Raw genomic sequence first — 19,187 nt, 5'->3', positions numbered from 1 at the left:
TGACAGTCCTATAATTAGAAAGATCTGTGGTGGGACCCTTCTTGTGTATGGGAATGATTATGGAGGTTAGCCATGAATTCGCATTAGTTTTGGTTTTAAAAATGCAATCAAACTTTGATTTTAAAATGGTAGACCAAAATTGGGGATCATCCTTAAGACACATGAAGGAATGCCATCTGGCCCTGCTGTCTTTGAATAATTCAGTCTATGAATAGCCCATTGAACATCGGCCAGAGTCCACAGCATTTTGCCAGAATACCACTGGCAAGTTTTTGCACAGGGGCGATAGGATGTCCCGGAGGCAGTTGATATTTTGTTTTCATGTAATCGCTCCAAACTTTGCCCGAGACCGATGTAGCGAATTTAGGCATGACCTTTGCATTAGGATTTGTCATTAAGGCCCAGACAGTCTAAGAGTCGTGCTTGCATAGTTACCTAATCATATTTTGATTGTCATCAATATAGAGTCCAAATTTAATTATTTTAAGCTGATTCTTATATTTTTGAAGAATGTGTTTTTTTGTTCTAATAAAATTTGCGTGAGTGCTTGCTGTCAATTTAAGTTTTCTTAGATCTTGATTCTTAAAACGTTTAAACCGAGCTGCTTCTTTACTAAATGTATGGTTATGTCGTTGAGTGTTCATTGTGCACTGTTTGACTAAATAATTTTTATGAAAATGAATCACATTCGTATTCCAGGTGTCTTTATAATGCAAAGGTATTCCAGCTCGCATAGCATCAGTCTCGGACAGTAGCTCACGACTAACTAGAAATGCCAAATTCCTATAGAGTTTGTTATTCCAGTGAATGGACATGGCATAGCGTTCCATTTCCACCAGAGCTAAGGCAGGAAGCTGTTGATATTGCTTAAGAGAGATGGTTATGTTCAGTTCCAAAATCATACATCACTTAGTCCAAGGTTAATAATGGTAACTGGTTGACAAATGCCTAGCAAATTTTTAGAGATGCCAAAATAGTCAATAAAGGACCTATTTGGCCGCCTTTGCCACGTAAAAGGCAATCGATTTGATGCAACAGGAGCAATTATAATATCCCAGTCATCTACAAGGGTAACCCATCAAAGACCTCTAGTTAATGAGATCGAGCCATATGAACCCTTTGTGGTTGAAATTCGACTGGACACCCCATTCGTTATTGAGTTAAAGTCACCTCCTATGATAATTTTGTATTCTTGATTGCGAATGTAGGCATCTTCAATTACTGTATTCAGGTTGGCTAAGATGGCAGCCAGTGGAATTCTAGTGGGGTTCCAGTATAGATTAATTATCAAAAGACATATCTGGATGTTTTCATTTATTATTAATTCTATGACCACCATGTTTTCCGAAGCCGAAATAAACATTGTATGTAGCCTCAATCTGTTACATACCAAGATGGCAAGTCCCCCAAAAGGATGGCCTAATTGGCAATGTTTGCAGGTGGAACAAAGGAGGTATAAGCATCTATGTAGATATTTGCAATCGAATAGTTTCTTGCAATAGAATGATGGAGGGTTGATTATTGTAAGTAAGGGAATTAAAGCATGTAGTGAGATTGTTAAATCCACAGGTATTCCAGGATGTTATTGAAAGTATATCTTTGCTACGTTTGTGAAGGAGGATTGTGATCACTCATAAGTGTTTTCATGTAGGGCTCTAGCCAAGCTAGTCCCTTGAGTGCGTTGGCAAATGAAGAAAGTTGGGTCAAAATGTCCTCCTTCAAAATGTTTGGGGGTTCAGAGTTGGAAGGTAAATTTACACTCTCCTTAGACAGAGGTAACTGTGCTTCATTGAACGTTCGTGATTCCTCCTTGGTTCTGAATGCGTGCACTTCAAGTCCCAATAGGGCTAAGTCAGAGCGCTGTTCCCAGATTAGTAATGATGTAAGATTGTACTTTACAAATTATTCTATTACTGGGTGTTGACAATGTGACCCATTCCAAATCGTCTGAGTGTATGTTTCTCAGAAGTGGAATTTGATTGAATGTTTTTAACATGTAGGTACGGTTGAGTCTAGACCGTTCATTAAGTTTAACATCACTAACCCAGCCTAAGATGTTATTCTTGTCAGCCGGTAGTTCAGCCAGATTATTTTCAATATGAGAACTCTTTAGCATCTCACTGTTACCATTAATGTTCACAGCGGTATCCATATGGGCATCATTAGAGAGTCTACCACTGTCAGCCTTTTTTGCAGGAATTTGGATAACATCAGCATTTCGGTGCATGACTGCCCATGTGGGTGGGACAAAGAGTGATATGAAAATGGATTTTCCCATCTGTGAAAAGGTACAGTGAGCAAAAAGCAGATGGCTGCGAACTCTCATAGTGGGAAAAAAACCACTGAACAGGTTATCATGCCATCTTCTTTCTGGAGGGGCGTCTGCTACCATTTATGAAAAACATCAGAACTGTCACATTGTTTGGCTCCAAGTGATTTATCCTCATTGGGAACTGTCCTCATTGGGAACAGTCGTTGGTGTCATGTGCGAAATTACAACTTTATTGCATTCTTCAACTGGACCAATGCTGGAGAAAGAGGGTACAAGAGCATCACTACCGCTGCCCTTCTTGGAAGTTATGATAGGAAAAGAATTGGATAAGTGAGTTTGTTTACTAGATGAGGCAGAAAGGAATAAATTATTTGAGTCTTTGAGTCTATCAATCAAAATATGGCGTTTAGGGGGTTCTATATCTATCCTAGCTTTGGCTTTGTCCAATGGAGCTTTCTCATTAGTTGTAGCAGAAGATTGGAGCTTAGGTAAATGATTGACTTCTTTTAATTGTAGTAGAGCTTTCCTTCCTTCGTTCAGTTGATTTAGATCAAGAGTCACATACTCATGCAAAATATTACATCGATTTTTACATTACACTTATTACTCTTGATCTTGCCGGCTGGTTGATTTTTTGGTTTTTTAACAGGTAGTTCATTTTTATTTTGCCCAACGATTCTTCTTTTCTGCGCTCTAAGTTCCAGTCTCTTGGCTCTGCGAGATAAATAATGCTTTGAGCCATGAGATTCTTCATGGACTGATGAGGCTTCTGGATTTTCAAGATCTATGTTATTGGGATTAGCATTCTCCTCAAATAAGTCAGTGAGTGCAGTCGGACTTTCGGGAGCATCATATCGAGATGCATAGTCAATGCCCTTGGTTAGTGTGTGTTCTTGTAAATGATTAGTGTCAGCCTGGGAAGGTACATATTCTGCCTTCAGTTGCCGTTCAATTGCCAAAATCCTTTCATGTTGTGTTTTAGCTGTTTGAACATAGTCACCGAGCGAGTGCCCAAATGCCAGCTCATTACTGTCTAATGTTCCTCCCACCACATTAGCATAAGATCAGCCCTTGTGCCCCTGCAGATCGTAAATGGGGTATGTTTGGGTAGAGTTGTAGGATACAGTTAGAGTGGTAGTTTGCGTTGCAATCGTACTTTTACTAACACGTTGCTTCACATTTTGCGATGCAGCCTGAATCAAACAGAAATATTCTTGTGCAAGCATGTATCCCTCGAGCTTATTAAGTTTAGCTAATATGTCAGAGAGTGAGACTTTGATTTCTCTGATCTTGTAATGGGTGGTGTCATGTCCCTTATCAAGTAAATTAAGTATCTGCCTTAAAACTGGAAACAAATAATTGTCTGGTGCATTAAGCACATGGGACATGTCACTTAGGGCCTCATTACACGGTAGGCGGTAAACTATGGTACTATTAGCACCATGGTTGTCGCCGGTACCATACCAGTACCACCATAAAGGAGAGGGGAATTACCAGCCCATTCCAAGGTTGGCGGGGCGGTAATGCCCCCTTTCTCCATGGCCCTTCCCCATTCCCATTTTTGCCCCATAGGGCATAATGGGAATGGGGAAGGAGCTAATTACGGTACCGCAAATTGCGGTACCGTAATTAGCACCAAGGTCCCTTTGCGGGTCCCAACTTTAACGGCTGGTCTACACCAGCCGTTAAGGTTGGGTCCCGCAAAGGGACCACGTAGTAAGGCGGTAAGGGTTAACGGTCACCGGTACACTTGCCGGTGACCGTTAAACCTTACCGCCATCTGTGTAATGAGGCCCTAAGTGTGGAAAATGACCGATGTTCCGGACTCCCCGAGTGGGGTTCTCATGTTTAACATTACAACCATAACCCATTGGATAGCCAGACAATGGAGGCACAACAGTGCTGAGTGATATATTCCTGGCCTATGCTGAAGGCGAACTTGCAGTCATGCCAGATAAGGGCCGATCAGCCGTGTTGTCAGTTAGGTGGTAATGTTGTGACATTAAAGGATGTGCAATTCAATTGTTATGCAGGTGATCTTCTTCAATAGTTGAGGAAAAGTTAACTACTGGAGTAGAGGGCCCCAGTGAAAGTCTGACCCACTTCCCAAGCTCTGCCATAACGGCTGGAGCAAGCATGGAGATGTCCGAGATCGCTGCATTAAAACATTCATCTGGATTTGGTGTAAACAAATTATTAATAGTTGGCATATCAATTGGTGTTTCTAATAACAATGGTGGCACGTCATTCACTTCATGTAGTGTAAATATACTAGATCCACACTGGGTAAGTGGCGTGGCATGCACTTGGGCAGTCACCTGTGCAATTGATGCGTTGTGCCATTGTCTGATACAAGAAAAACAAACATGGGAGCTCGAAGCTTGTGTTTCACAGACTACGTCTGATTGGGTGTTCACTGTGTTATGCTCCGCATGATTAGGAGAATTAACAAGTATAGTTACTTTTATGTCTGCAGATAGCAACATATTGGAGTTTTCAACAAGAGTTTTAGAAGACTCTTTGGTACGTTTGCCACTTCTCAACCCCCTTACCATGATACATTTTTTGTTTAGATAGTAATCTCGAGTAAAATGTTGCCAGCTTACACACACAGCGGTTTGCAAGAAATTGTTAAAAGGTTTCCGGTGTAAATAAGGCCCTTAAGATTGTACCCGCGTGGTGTTTTGAAGCTCGAATGCCTGTAGCGTATAACTAATTCATTCCACTTCGGTCGTATGGGTTTTAGCTTACTGTATTTGAAAGGAAAGCATTTCAACAAAAATCACTGTCTACAGCCAGGTGGTGCCTGTCTGCCCAGCGTTCATCTCTGAAAATGCGTGTATGTTGCTACAACCACGATCTCGAATAAAGCCCAGTGGGCTGACGCTACCTAGAACACAGCGTCTCTCACCTTGTGTGTCTGATGATTGAAGATTTGCTCGCAGCAAGGCAAAACATAAACTGCAGTTAACAATAATGATGCCTCGACCCGCCGTACACGCCAAACAGGCATAACAGGCACTTGAGATGGCATTTCTGATGCGCGCGCACGTGCCTGAAATAGACTGCTGGGTAGCGGTGGGCGGGGCTTGCAGTAACTAAAGAAAAATAACATATGTTACTATACTGGAAACAATAAAACGTATAGTATTAAGTGAGCAAACTCCACTTAAAAGTCCAGTGTAGAGATGGCTCCGTTAAGTCAGTGTAGAGATATCGCGAGAGTCTCCTACTCTCGCGAGATCTCGCGTAGGTGGCTAGGACCGCCCCCGCGCGCTTCGCGCGCATTACGGGAGCACCAGAGGACGCGGCAAGACGCGTCCTGCCGGCTCCTCCGAGATTTGGGCCTGGGGCCATTACTAATGTTGGACATTCCTGTCTCTCAGCCCAGGAACTGATTTTAGGCAACCCTGCCTAGCCCTCAGGCCTTGCACTACTTATATGTTGATGGCAGTTTGTTAATTGTTGAATAAAAGCCATCCAGCCTGCCACCACGCCTCCTGTCATCTGTGCAAGATTATACAACATAATTTGGCGACGAGGATCACCACTACAACCCACGTGGGAACATGCAAGGAGCGACGCCGCCACCCCCCTTCCTGCAAACTGCAGGTAAACCGGCAATTCCGTGGCCGCAATGGCAACCCCTGTTCACGACGTATGTAGAGGCACTAGGAGGGGCAGGATTTTCAGCGGCACGGCGTAGGGCTATGTTACTTAATGCCCTGGGAGTGGAAGGACAGCGGGTGTTTGAGAGTCTTACCCCGATCCCGGTGGCTGGCGACAACGATGACGTCTGTAAGGAGGCGGTTAGGAGAATAGTGAAGAGATTTGCCAGTAAAGAGAACACGGTGTTGCATAGAATACGCTTTTACACTCGCAGACAAGAAATATCCGAACCGGTCGACGATTACGTCACCAAGCTGCGAGAACTGGCAGCGCTGTGCAGTTTCGGCAACAATGCTGAGAGCCTCATCTGCGACATGTTGACAGTCCACACCAACAGCAGAAAAGTTCAAGATAAATTCATCATGGAGAAAGAATTACAACTGGAGAAGGCGATCGAAATTGCCAGGGCGGTTGAAGAAACCGCGGGAAGACGAAAAGAACTCACGGGAACCCAGGGTTCTGCTGAAATCCAAGCTGTCACATTTCACTCAAAGAAAGAAAGACATACACCGGACACAAGAGAGGGGAGAGGAGGTAAGAAAGAACCTCTGAAATGCCACAGGTGCACCAGCACGAAACACCTGGCATTCGATAGGGAGTGCCCAGCTAGAGATAAGGAGTGCTCAATCTGCAAACGCATTGGCCATTTTTCGTTGGTATGTCGGTGGAGAAACAAGAAAGTCACCAGTGTATACACCGATCACACCAGGGAGCAAGAATCGTCCTCAGAAGATGAGGGGAGACCCACAGTCATCATGGTAAACAGCACAAGGGCAAGAAGAGAAAAGCCCCATTGCACAATCAAAATTGACGGTTGCGAAACAAGAGTTATGGCGGACTCTGGATCGGATCTCTACCTCTACGAACATACAAGGAAATGGTCGGAAAAGAAAAGGTCCAAGTTCTCACCACACGCCACAAACCCACAGTATTTGGAGGGGCGTCAGTTGAACTGCTGGGATATATCAAAGGGAAGGTGGAGTTTAAAGGAAGAGAAACCACCACCAGAGTTTATTTCAGCCACGAAGGCCCAGCAGTACTGGGATGGGACGACCAAGACAAGCTCAAAATCAAATTGGACCCCAGCACAGAAGACCAGGTACTGTCTGTCTGCGCGAGGGATGGGCCCATAGTCAAGAGTGACTACCCAAAACTTTTCTCGGAGGAGCCGGGTCACATAAAGGGCTTTGTCCATAGAATAATGCTAAAAAAAAATGCCGTCCCGGTCAAACATCGTGTGCGGCCAGTGCCAGCAACCGCAAGAGACACTCTCAGGGATCAGTTGGACAAAATGAGAGCGGAGGGGGTCATTGAAGAAGTTGAAGCGTCAGAATGGCTGAGCCCAGTAGTGCTGATAAAGAAACCGAACTCGCAAGAGTTAAGGGTGTGTATAGACCTTCGCAGCTTAAACTTAGAAGTCATCACCGACAACTACCCGCTACCGAGCATAAATGAACTCATTTTGTTGATGAAGGAAGCCAAGATTTTCTCAAAACTGGATATGAGAAACGCATACCACCAAATACAATTGCATGAAGAGTCAAAACCCCTCACAGCGTTCATCACACCATTTGGCACCTATCAGTTCACCAAGATGCCATTCGGGTTATCGTCGGCAGCATCAGCGTTTCAACGAATGATGGATGTGTTGTTACGAAAGATCAAAAATGTCGCATATTTCCAGGGCGATATCCTTGTGTATGTAGGGGATGAACAAACGCATGACGCCACATTGAAAACGGTCCTGACCAAGTTGCAGGATGCAGGGGTGAGACTACGCCATGAAAAATGTGCATTTAAAGTGAAAGAGGTCGAATACTTGGGGTACAAAATCTCTGAAAAAGGGATAAGGCCGAAACAAAATCTGATGCATGCAATCATAGAAGCACCAGAACCGACCAGCAAAGATGAAGTAAGATCATTTTTGGGACTGGCAGAGTATTACGCTAAATTTATTCCCTTGTTCTCTGAAACCTCAGCACCACTCCGTGACATACTCAAAAAGGGTTCGGTATTCTCGTGGCAAACACCCCAGAGGAAGGCGGTTGAAAGTATAAAACGGCACATCATGGAAGCGCCGTGTTTACAGCCATTTAACCCGGAGTAGGATACAGTCATCACCACGGATGCCAGTGCATACGGACTAGGAGCAGTTCTTACGCAGAAGAAGGGGGATACGGAGCATGTGGTAGCCTTTGCCTCGAAGGCCTTGTCCTCGGCGGAACAAAATTACTCCACCATAGAAAAGGAAATGTTGGCGTGCGCATGGGCAGTAGAACATTTTAGAACATATGTGTGGGGCACGAAATTCAAGTTGGTGACGGACCACAAACCCCTCATCCACATGCTCAGCCCAGGAGGTACCAAAGTGTCCACACCCAGATTGGCACGCATTGCAGCAAAACTGCAGGAGTACACGTTTGAAGTGCAGCACATATCGGGGTGGAAGAATTCGCAGGCTGACTGCATGTCTAGATTGCCCGAAGGTAAAGACAAGGCCACCACGTTTCTAAGAGGAGAATGCATAGTAGCATCGATCACTGACATAAAAGCACCTTAGTATATGGAACTCAGCGAGAAACATTGGCTGGATGAGGACAAGAAAGACCCGGCCATGGCGAAAATCCGTCAGTGGATCAAGGAAGGGTGGCCAGGGGAAAAAATGGTGCCGGAAGGGATGAGACCCTATTGGAAGGTGGCCGAAGAGATATCGGAAACGGACGGAATTATAATGAAGACGGACCAGATAATCCCACCTATAGGCATGAGGAGCACCATCCTATGCAGAGCCCATGCTGGTCACCTGGGAAACACGATGACCCGGCGCAGAGTCCGGGAGGCCTACTGGTGGCCGTCCATGGACCAAGAGATTCGCACCATGATAGAGCGTTGTCATGAGTGCCTCAATAGTGACAAAAGACTGAAACTCAGACAGGCACCCCTAATTCCCACAGAAATACCAGAAGCGGTGTGGTCAAAAGTGGGCATAGACTTTATAGGACCCCTGGAAGCGAAGGCACCAGAACATCGGTACGGCATAGTGCTGGTTGATTACCTATCCAAGTGGGTCGAGGCAGAGTTCGTCCCGAACATTACCACAGCGACGGTAATTGAAGTTCTCACAGAAATTTTTCAAAGAGAAGGCCTCCCCAAGGAAGTGGTAACAGACAATGGGGTGCAACTGATCTCACGGGACATGGAACAATTCCTAAGAAAGAACAATATAGGCCAAAGGAAGGCGGCCTTGTACCACCCCCAAGCAAATGGGCTTGTTGAAAGGGCCAACAGGTTCATTAAGGGAGCCATACAACTAGCCACGGCTTCGGGGATGGACCCCCTAAAAACTACCAAGGAGGCCATAGCGGCCCACAGACTCACCCCTAACGGAATAACGCAAATATCTCCGTTTCGGATGTCGAGAGGGAGGAGTGCAGCCTCCACGCTCATACCACCATGGTTATCCAAAGTGAGAGAAGATGAAGCCGTGGACATGTCAGAAGTGGTGTGGAGAATTGAAAACAGCAAGGCACGCATGAAAACATGGAGTGACCAAAGAAGAAGAACCCGGCAAGCGTCAGACATTGGAGGGGGAGATTGGGTTAAAATAAGACTACCAAAAAAGGACCAAATCACGGGCTCTCGGTTCAGCAGACCCACCAAAGTGGTCCACAGGGGAACCAATCATGTCCGCACAGAGGACGGGCGCACATGGAATCTGGAAAGAGTAGCCCTATATCAGAAGAGACAAGAAAGAGCAAGAACCCCGGAGAGAACACCTGCCGAAGAAGGAATAGACAACGAGCGAAGGGAACCACGGGAGCCCGAGAGAAACGACAAAGAAAGGGAAGAAACAGAGATGGAACCGGGATCACCCTTGCCAGAACCCGAACAGGAGCAGCAGGAAGATTGCACTGGGAAGGGTGACCGGCCGAGAAGAGAGCACAGAAGACCGGTGAGATACACTGACTATGTTATGCAATGAACCTCCTCTTTCGTTATCAAAGGGAGGTGTGTAGAGATATCGCGAGAGTCTCCTACTCTCGCGAGATCTCGCGTAGGTGGCTAGGACCACCCCCGCGCGCTTCGCGCGCATTACGGGAGCACCAGAGGACGCGGCAAGACGCGTCCTGCCGGCTCCTCCGAGATTTGGGCCTGGGGCCATTACTAATGTTGGACATTCCTGTCTCTCAGCCCAGGAACTGATATTAGGCAACCCTGCCTAGCCCTCAGGCCTTGCACTACTTATATGTTGATGGCAGTTTGTTAATTGTTGAATAAAAGCCATCCAGCCTGTCACCACGCCTCCTGTCATCTGTGCAAGATTATACAAGTCAGCAATCTAATCTTGCAGCAGATGAAAGAAAAACAAAGTCCAACAGCACCAGCGTCTCTAGGCGTAACAGGCACTTGAGATGGCACTTCTGATGGCACGCGCTGATGCGCATCACTGTATATTATTCTCGCAAGCTGCTCTTCAGATGTGTCTCATAAATGATGCCTGAGATGCGACTGGGCGGAAGGCACCTTTTCCCACAGTATATGGGAATGTCCGCTGGTACCCCGCTTCTGGGACAGGATCCTGAGTAAGCTGACGGGGGTGGTTGGGGAACCTGTGCCTTCAGAACCTAAACTTCTCATGCTTGGAATCTGGGGTGCCCACTCTTATAATCTCTGGGACAAACTGCTAATATCAACCAGAGCTATCCTGGCAAAAAGGAATATTGCAATGAAGTGGGGCGTGCCAGAAGTACCCAGATTTGGCAAATGGATCTCTGAACTAGACATCTGCATGTCTTATGAAAGAATAATATATATAATGCACTGGGGTGCCCAAACAAATTAAAATAAATATGGCACATTTGTGAGCAAGCTCTTGTGATGGGAACTCTCTTGTGATCAGTTAGGTTGCCTACCCTCCTAGTATTTATGTTTCAACCCATCGTGCAGCAAATTTTATCTGTACCTAGAATCTGCGAAAATATGTTATGTGTTCCTTTTCGGTCTCGCCGTCTTTCACCTTGAATTAAACTGCCATCTTGGGACAGCTGCTTCCTCGTGCACTTTGCCTCGCGCAGAGTGTGCTCTCGTGCTCCGCCTTTTATCCGTGTGGGTAAGCGTGATGGAAGTCAGGTGTGTGTAATGATCAGGAATTGCCTGACCCTGGCTGACCATCGTTTTGGGACATGTCAGGTATACGACTCAGGTGTTAGTCCGTTTTCCCTCCCAGTGAGTTGTCTATTAAAAAGTGTTTGTGTCGGAAAAGTGTGGGGGGATTGAATCTCTGAATATCCTACCTGGTAGGATAAGGGAAAAGGTGTTAAACAGAAGGGGAAACCGCATCTCACTGTCCGGTGTCCCACTTACTCTCCACAAAGACCGCCGATCCAGGTGATCCTACCGCACTGATCCAGCCAGAGGAACTGGATCCAAAAGTGATGGCTGTGTCCTGGAAACCTGGATGAAAGATCCCCGGGGATTAGCGGGTGAGACACCTTCACGTTTCTCACATTCCCTTCCCCTATGCGATGAAGCCGCATCTGTTTCACAAGGGAACCGAGAAAGGAAATCTATGTTCCCTTGATCTTTCGCCTTTTCGGGGCTCCACAGTGAAACAGTAGGGTTGCAGGTCTAAGAACCATTGCATGACTCAAGGGTTAGAATCTTTCTGTTGGGGAAACCAAACTAAGGGAGAATGATCCGTGACTAGTGTAAACTTTCTTCCTAGGATGTAATATCTAAGATGGGTAATAGCCCACTTGATGGGAGGGGAATCTAATTTTAAAACAGAGTAATTATTTTCACATGGGAAGAGTATGCGACTAGTAAGTAAGATGGGGTGTTCCAATGCATCGCAAATCTGTGACAAGACTGCTCCATGCCCTATAAGAGGCATCACTTTGTAATAAAAAACTCTTTCGAGAAATCTACTACCTTTAGGATCGGGTTCTGGCACAGGGTTTGTTTTAGGCTGTTGTAACACTCATCATCCTCGCCAGTCCAATTAATTTTCTGGGGTACGGCATTCTTTAAGTTGTCGGTCAGTTTAGCTGTAATGTCCGAGAAATTAGGGATAAACCTATAGTAATAACCAATTAACCTTAATAATGCTCTAAGGTCTCTTTTAGTTGTAGGCATAAGGGTATCTAGGACAGCCTTTACTTTCTTGCATTGAGGTTCCCTACAGAGAAGCTGAGGTATTGCACGGCTAATTGGGCCAGCCTGCTTTTGGATGGATTGGCAGTTAGGCCAGCTTCCCTGAGGGCGCTCATAATAGTAAAAAGATAGAAAAGGTGGTCTTGCTAGTTTTTACTATAAATGACTGAATCGTCCATATAAGCTGTGCAGAAATCAGAGAAGGACTGTAATATTCTGTCCATAAATCATTGGAAAGTGGCGGGGCCTGTGTAAGCCAAAAGGGAGGACTTGAAGTGAAATAGTCCCAGGGGCCTCATGAAGGCTGTCTTCTCCTTATCAGGTCCATGCACTGGGACCTGCCAGTACCCATTGGTTAGGTCTAGAGTGGATAGAAAGGTGGCATTCCCGAGTTTATCAATTAAGTCATCGATGCGTGGCATAGGATAAGCATCTAAACATGAAATGGCATTAACTTGGCGTAGATCTATGCAAAACCTCCAGGAATGGTCTGGTTTGTGGCCAATACTATAGGGGAGGACCAATGGCTTGAAGAGGGATCGATGATATTCGCTGTTAACATTTTGTTTACATGCTCAACCACTATCTGTCTACAGGCTTCCGGGAGTCTATATGGTTTCAGATTAACCGTTTTTCCTATAGGTGTTCTAATATAGTGATAGGTGCCTTTCACTCTTCTTGGTTTCTCCGAAAATACATCGGGAAATGCTACAAATAGATCAATTAAATCTTCTTGTTGCTGATTAGACAGCTCTTGGGGAATAATTCAAAGTTACCTATTTCCTCTGGGACAAAGCAAGATAATATTGTGGCATTGGCGGCCTTAAGGGTTTTCCTTCCACTCTTTTGAGAGGTTTACGTGGTATAGATGGGTCTTTTGTTTCCTGTCAGGTTGGGCCACCTTATTAAGTACAGTTTCCTGTGCATTCCAATATTTCAGATGGCCCGTGCCACTTAGAGACCAGTTTGTTTTCCGAAGTAGGTAGGAGGATCAATACTTATTGTCCTACAGAAAAAAACCTTAAACTTACTTTTTTATTATAAGTGAACTTTTGTTGTGCTTGGGCTTTTTCCATATGAGTATACACTAGATCTCAAACAAGTCTCATATGCCCTCGCAATTGAGTAGCAGTTTGTGAAAGGGGAATGGGTGCCTCTTTTTCTTTCCAGATTTCCAGGAGCATATCTAGGACGTCTCAAGGTTCTCTACCATAGATTAGTTCAAAAGGAGAGAATCCAGTGGATGACTGAGGGGCCTTTCTCACTGCAAATAGTGCCCAGGGGAACATACGGTACCAGTCCTTCCCATCCTTCTCTACCAATTTCGTTAGGATCATTTTAAGAGTTTTATTGAATCTTTCTACCAATCCGTCAGTTTTGGGTGGTAGACGGAAGTTCTTAAGGTGGTAATATGGAGTAGCTCCTTGACTTCACCCATGAGCTTGCTTATGAAATTGGATCCTTGATCCGTCAGGATTTTCTTAGGAAAACCAACTCTAGAGAAGTATAGTAATAGGTGTTTTAAAATGTGCTTAGTGGTGTAGTTCCGCATAGGAAAAGCCTTGGAATATCTAGGTGCATAATAGACAATCACAAGGACATATTTGTTACCTAGTCTAGAGGATTCCAAAGGTCCAATGATATCCATCCCAACACTAGAGACATTGATTTCTATTATTGGTAAAGGATTCAGGGGAGAAGGCAAGAAAATGTGAATACTGGTTCTATGACGTATCTCACATGTCTGAATGAACAAGTTACTTACCCATGGTAACGTTCTTTCGACTGGATGTTCCTCCCACGTATTCCTTATCTTTGATATTACCATATCCAACTTGCTGCCTCGGAAAATAAATTTCAACAGAGGGCGCTGTGCTTTGAGGTCTGGTCGAGTCGATGTCCCTCGGAGGCCTCTGTCTCGACATCAACGTCACCACAGGTATAAGTAGCACACGCTGAGCCCATTGGCCTCAGTTCCGATTTAACGAGAGGAGTTATGCCTTGTGTCTGACGGTTACTCCCCATGAGAGAACGTAGACTGCAACCGCAAGGAAAGTTTTACTGTGGGGAAGGTTGGGAGGGACGATAAGGAATACGTGGGAGGAACACACAGTCAAAAGAACGTTACCATGGGTAAGTAACTTGTTCTTCAAATGGATTGTGTCCTCCCACTGTCAAACTGGAATATTAAATTATGCCTCCTATTGTAACGATTGTACGTATATTGGCCTACGCCAAGTTGCTTAAAATTGTACGCGAATAACTCTCTACGGCAAGGTCTTGACCTTAGAAATTGTAAGCCGCCATCTTGAATCAAGCCTCCATTTTAGGTTAGAACCGCCATTTTGGGGTTTTGTACAAAGTCACCCTGTAATCTAAAATGGCCGTCTCGTGTGCTCTTGTTCTTGCCTTAACCTCTTCAACCTCTGTAGGAGAGTTAATGTCCAACCTGCCTTCAGACTACATGTCAGGGTCATGTAGACCTTGTCCTTTGTTGACCTCGGGAGGAGGGGATTACTTGAATTTGCAATGTTAAACTACAAGTATACAAGAACAGTAATGCTATCCAAATATAAAATGCGAAACATTTGTTTGGTCTGCATTAAAACAGTATGTAATGGAGTGTGTTAGTAAATATATTCAAAAGTAAACCGCATGCACGAGATATGTAAATTAGGAAAGTGAACCTGGCGCGACCCTAGCCCAATGTATTATTAACTTGTAAGAGGCTGGACATCATTATAACAAATTGTATAAATACTCTGATGTCCAGCTAGGAAATTCTGCTTACTGTTCACATTGAACCCTGCTGTTGGTTGCTGTGATGTATTGACGGCCAAATAGCTATTTGTGTACTTTGTTGAATACTGTTCAGTTTTGTAATAAAGATTCTGGGAATCTTTACAAGACCGTGTCGGTGTATTTTCCTTTGCTTGGTGTAACAGCAGTAATATTGTATTTTTTCTGATTCCACAGATGGCACCCGAATAGGGACCCTCAAGATTGACTTCGTCTTGTTGAAGGTTGGCTCGGCTATCGGACCGGGATCGGACGGTGCCAACAGAAACGGCCACTCTAGACGAGAAGCGAATTCCTCGACAAAACTGCACGATCCGATCCTTGAACGGTGAGCTGTAGCCCGAGACGACATCTTGACGAGGGTCCATATATTTGAGGTGGGTAAATTTGCCGAAAATCACCAGACACGTGGGTTCTTAGCATTGTCTTTAGTAACCCGATCGGGCCTCCCAGTCCTTTGGTCAGGTGAATCGTGTCCCGATTCTTAATCTAACCCTGACAATTTGAATTTGGAGCATTGTACTCGCGAGCACAATTATTTAACCAGGTAACACCAAAACTCTGATATGCCTGGGAAATTGTCTTTCTGCTTTAGGGCAATTCCGCAGCGACAGACAATCTTTGGAAGATAGCCGTCCAGCACCACAGGAGGGGTCGCCGGCATGTACTATGTACTGTAACAAAGGCTTTGGTAGCCTAGCATTTAATGACATTTGGCACAGACAGACCAGACATGATTCTAATCTTCGGTGGCCAACCAATGGTAGTTTTGAAATCCCTCGTATAGAATATTAGAGTCTGTATTAGTAAAGAAAAAGGCTAGACCTGCAGCATTTGACGCATTGCACAGTTGGAAAACAGAAGCTTTGCAGCAACAAAAGAGTAGAGAGAAACATATGCATAGACATATGACAAGTGTCGAAAAGGCACGGTTATATGATCAAAATAAACAATTGGAGTCAGTTAGGAACACGGACAGGGCGTTTCAATTAGGCATTCAGAAAATCTACCCTTCAAAAGACTTTCATACGTCAGATGAATTGATTAATAAACTTTTGCATGAACGAAGACCCGATGCCTCTGCGCCACCTCCGTACGTCCCTCCTCCTGGCGCTTTGCCCCTTCCCGTTGTTGTTCCCCCTCATATAGTTCCTCCGGTCCTCCCTGCTGTTCCTCCTGTTGTTCTTCCAGCCGTCGTTCCTTTGCCTGCCCCCTTGCCTTCACCTGTTGCTATTCAGAATGTGCCTACTCTTCCTCTTCCAAGTGATTCTGCATCGCTTGTAGTAGACCAGGGAGCGAGACCAAGGGTTGTGACTCGTAATACTGTGTCCCCATGCAAAAAGAGTGAATTGATTGCTTGGGCTAAACATTGTATGGAGAAGGGTGAACAAGCCGATGTTTTTTTTCACACTCGAATATTTAAAAAGTATTCCTGAGAAAAATGTTTTTATTGAAAGATTAGGGACTCATTTGAGTATAATGTACAATAGACTAAATGATGTAGATTTCCCACAAGGGTTACGGGATTTGAACGCCTTAGCGTTGTCCAGAGATACTGCGGAGAAGGTATATGAGCATGTTGAGAGGATTTTTGTGTATAGGAAGGAGTTGAAAGAGTTACAGAATGAGGAAGCAGATGGTGGTAGTTTAGGTATTATGTACTTACAGAAACTTTTTTCTCCTCGCCGAGAATTAAAAGGAGAGGAAGCGCGAATTTGTATAAAGGATGCGATAAGATGGATTTCGGATATGTCGATAACTCCAGATGAAGTATATGACACATACAGTCAGTATAGTTAGAAATGCAAAAGAAAGTGATACAGGTGATGGCAGACCACCTGCAGAATGAGTGTGTAAGAAGAAAGATTTGTTGTCCCGCAGAATTGTTGAGTGTTTATAAGAGAGCCTTTTCGATTGATACTTCTTCGCCTGCCTTAGCGCTTGATTTGGCTCTGTTGCTTAGTACGCGTTCGGAGCTGCCTACTTCTCAGTTGCCTATGAGAGAGGTCCCTCCGACATTTTACCCAAAGGTTGAGGTTGCGGCCGATGCTGCACAGGGTATACTCGCTGTGAACATTCCGGCACATTATGTATCTCAGTTTGTTCACGTCCCGTTTTCAAGACAGGAAGTGAACACCATAAAGCAATCTATTCCCGATATAAGAAAGAATCCGACCGGATTCTATAAAGAAATAGAGTCGGTCTTACAGTCGTCGGTATTCACCTTAAGTGATATTGACCTATTATTTCCCGTACTCCTACCAGTCGATTTGTGGAAACAGATCAGGACTATAGATGACATACCTGGGTTGCGAGATACATGGGATAACATGGTTAGGCTAGATAGAGAAAGACCAGCTGGCGAACAACCACCTCAAGTGATATTAACCTTGCCTGATAGAATGATTGTAAAATTGAAAACTATGGTTCCAGAAAAAAGAATCATTTGGGACAAGCTTACGGCCTGTGTCCAAGGAAAGTCTGAGGGTGCTACCGATTTCTTCAATCGGTTCGAGCAGGTATTCTCAGATTTTAGTGGACAAGACTTAGGCACAGAGTCAGGGAAAAGGTTGTTTGTCGACAAATTTGTACGTGGATTGCTGCCTGACATCCAGTTACAGATTATGGGCCTCATTCCGAGTCATGCCGGTAAGTATCGGAATTTTCCGGCATGGCGTAAAGTCCGACACCGTGCTGGTTGTAGGTCGAAAGTTACGACCCATTCCGAGCTCTCGGACACGCGCTTTCTGCCATGCCGGAAAAGGACCGCGCGACCTGCCGCAAAACCCCCCGAAAAACCCCTACCGGCATGCAGCGACACGTAAAGTACAACACCGCCCTGTAAGCAAGTATAATGGTGACCGTAATTTACGTTGACCGTAAATTACGGTAACTGGAAAAAAAAGGAACCGGAAATTACGACATTGCACAGGAACGGGAAGGAGAGCGGCGGCCATCTTTAAAAACACAATCCATTGCCATCCGCAGCCGCCAGCAGCCCTGTGAGGGAAACAAAGTTGGGAACCGGATCAGGCACCGCAGGACATGCCGAAAGCACCAAAAAGGGCAGCGGATCGCATCCGCAAGCAGAGATTCTGCCCCGATGAACTCCAGGCCATGGTAGACCACCTGGCAGAGCATGCTGATGTAGTCTTCAGTGACGACATGCGGAGGGAATCGACCCTCCGCAAGAAGACCATCTGGGCGGAACTGGCACAGAGGGTGAGCGCTGTTGGCAACACCCCCCGCACCCTCCGGGACTGCCGCAAGCGGTGGGACGACCTGCGGGTGCGTGTGCGGGGCCTCCTATCCAGCAACCGCAGCCAGGCCCTGCAGACGGGAGGTGGGCCAAGCACCGCAGTACAACTCGAGCCCTGGGAGGAGACCTGTGCGGAGCTCATTGGCACGGAATCCATTGAGGGCGTGGGGACCATGGAGTGCGGGGGAACGACTTCTGGAGAAGGAGGTGAGTGTCGACAGTGTACACTGCCAATGTCCATTGCATGATGTAAACTGACCCAGGGGCCATCGAAGGCACCCTCTCGTGTTGCCCTCCTCCCATCCAACAAATGCTGAGGCAAGTGCCGCCTAATGCTGGGCCAAGTGCGAGTACATAACGCACATCTACCGTAGTGCATTGACTTGCACAGGCCATCAGGCACATTGTCCAGCGTGGTAGGTATAGTAGCAGCCAAAATGTACATGAACAGGGCACAATGAATCACTCCCAGACATGTGTATATGTCATCACCATGCACATGTACCACTGCTATAGCTACCCCCCAAACAGAACAAACCGTAAATGACCGAAATGTCCATGCAACCATGTATGCAAATAGGACATTGCACATACACTAATGTTGTCCCTCTCTCCTACCCCCACAGGCACAGACCATGACAGCACAGAGCCCCAAGGAAGCCGCCCAAGCACCTCCGCGGGTACTGGCAGGGTCAGGCCGAAGCCAGCAGCCAAAAAAAACACCCCCCAGCCTACGGAAAGGCCACTTGAAGCTGGCAGACCAGCAACCCACCCAGCATCGGCGGCATAAACTGTGCAACCCCCTAGCTCAGCACAGTCGAGCGTCTCAGGGGAGGCTGCTGCTACCGCACCGGATGAGTGGGAGCCCAGCCCGCCACCAATCCAGGGGCCCATGTTGGAGGACGACCAGGACAGCATGCACATGCCGGAGCCATGCCCCGTGACCCTTGCATCATGCAGTGACTCCGGGGATGCACAATCACCTGTGCACAGTGTTGAATTTGACCCGTAGGGGTATGACGTTGTTCCCCCAAG

This window comes from Ambystoma mexicanum, chromosome 13 (assembly GCF_040938575.1).
Source record: "Ambystoma mexicanum isolate Mex_15411 chromosome 13, UKY_AmexF1_1, whole genome shotgun sequence".
Taxonomy (NCBI): Eukaryota; Metazoa; Chordata; class Amphibia; order Caudata; family Ambystomatidae; genus Ambystoma; species Ambystoma mexicanum.
Note: the sequence above shows the minus strand (reverse complement) of the source record.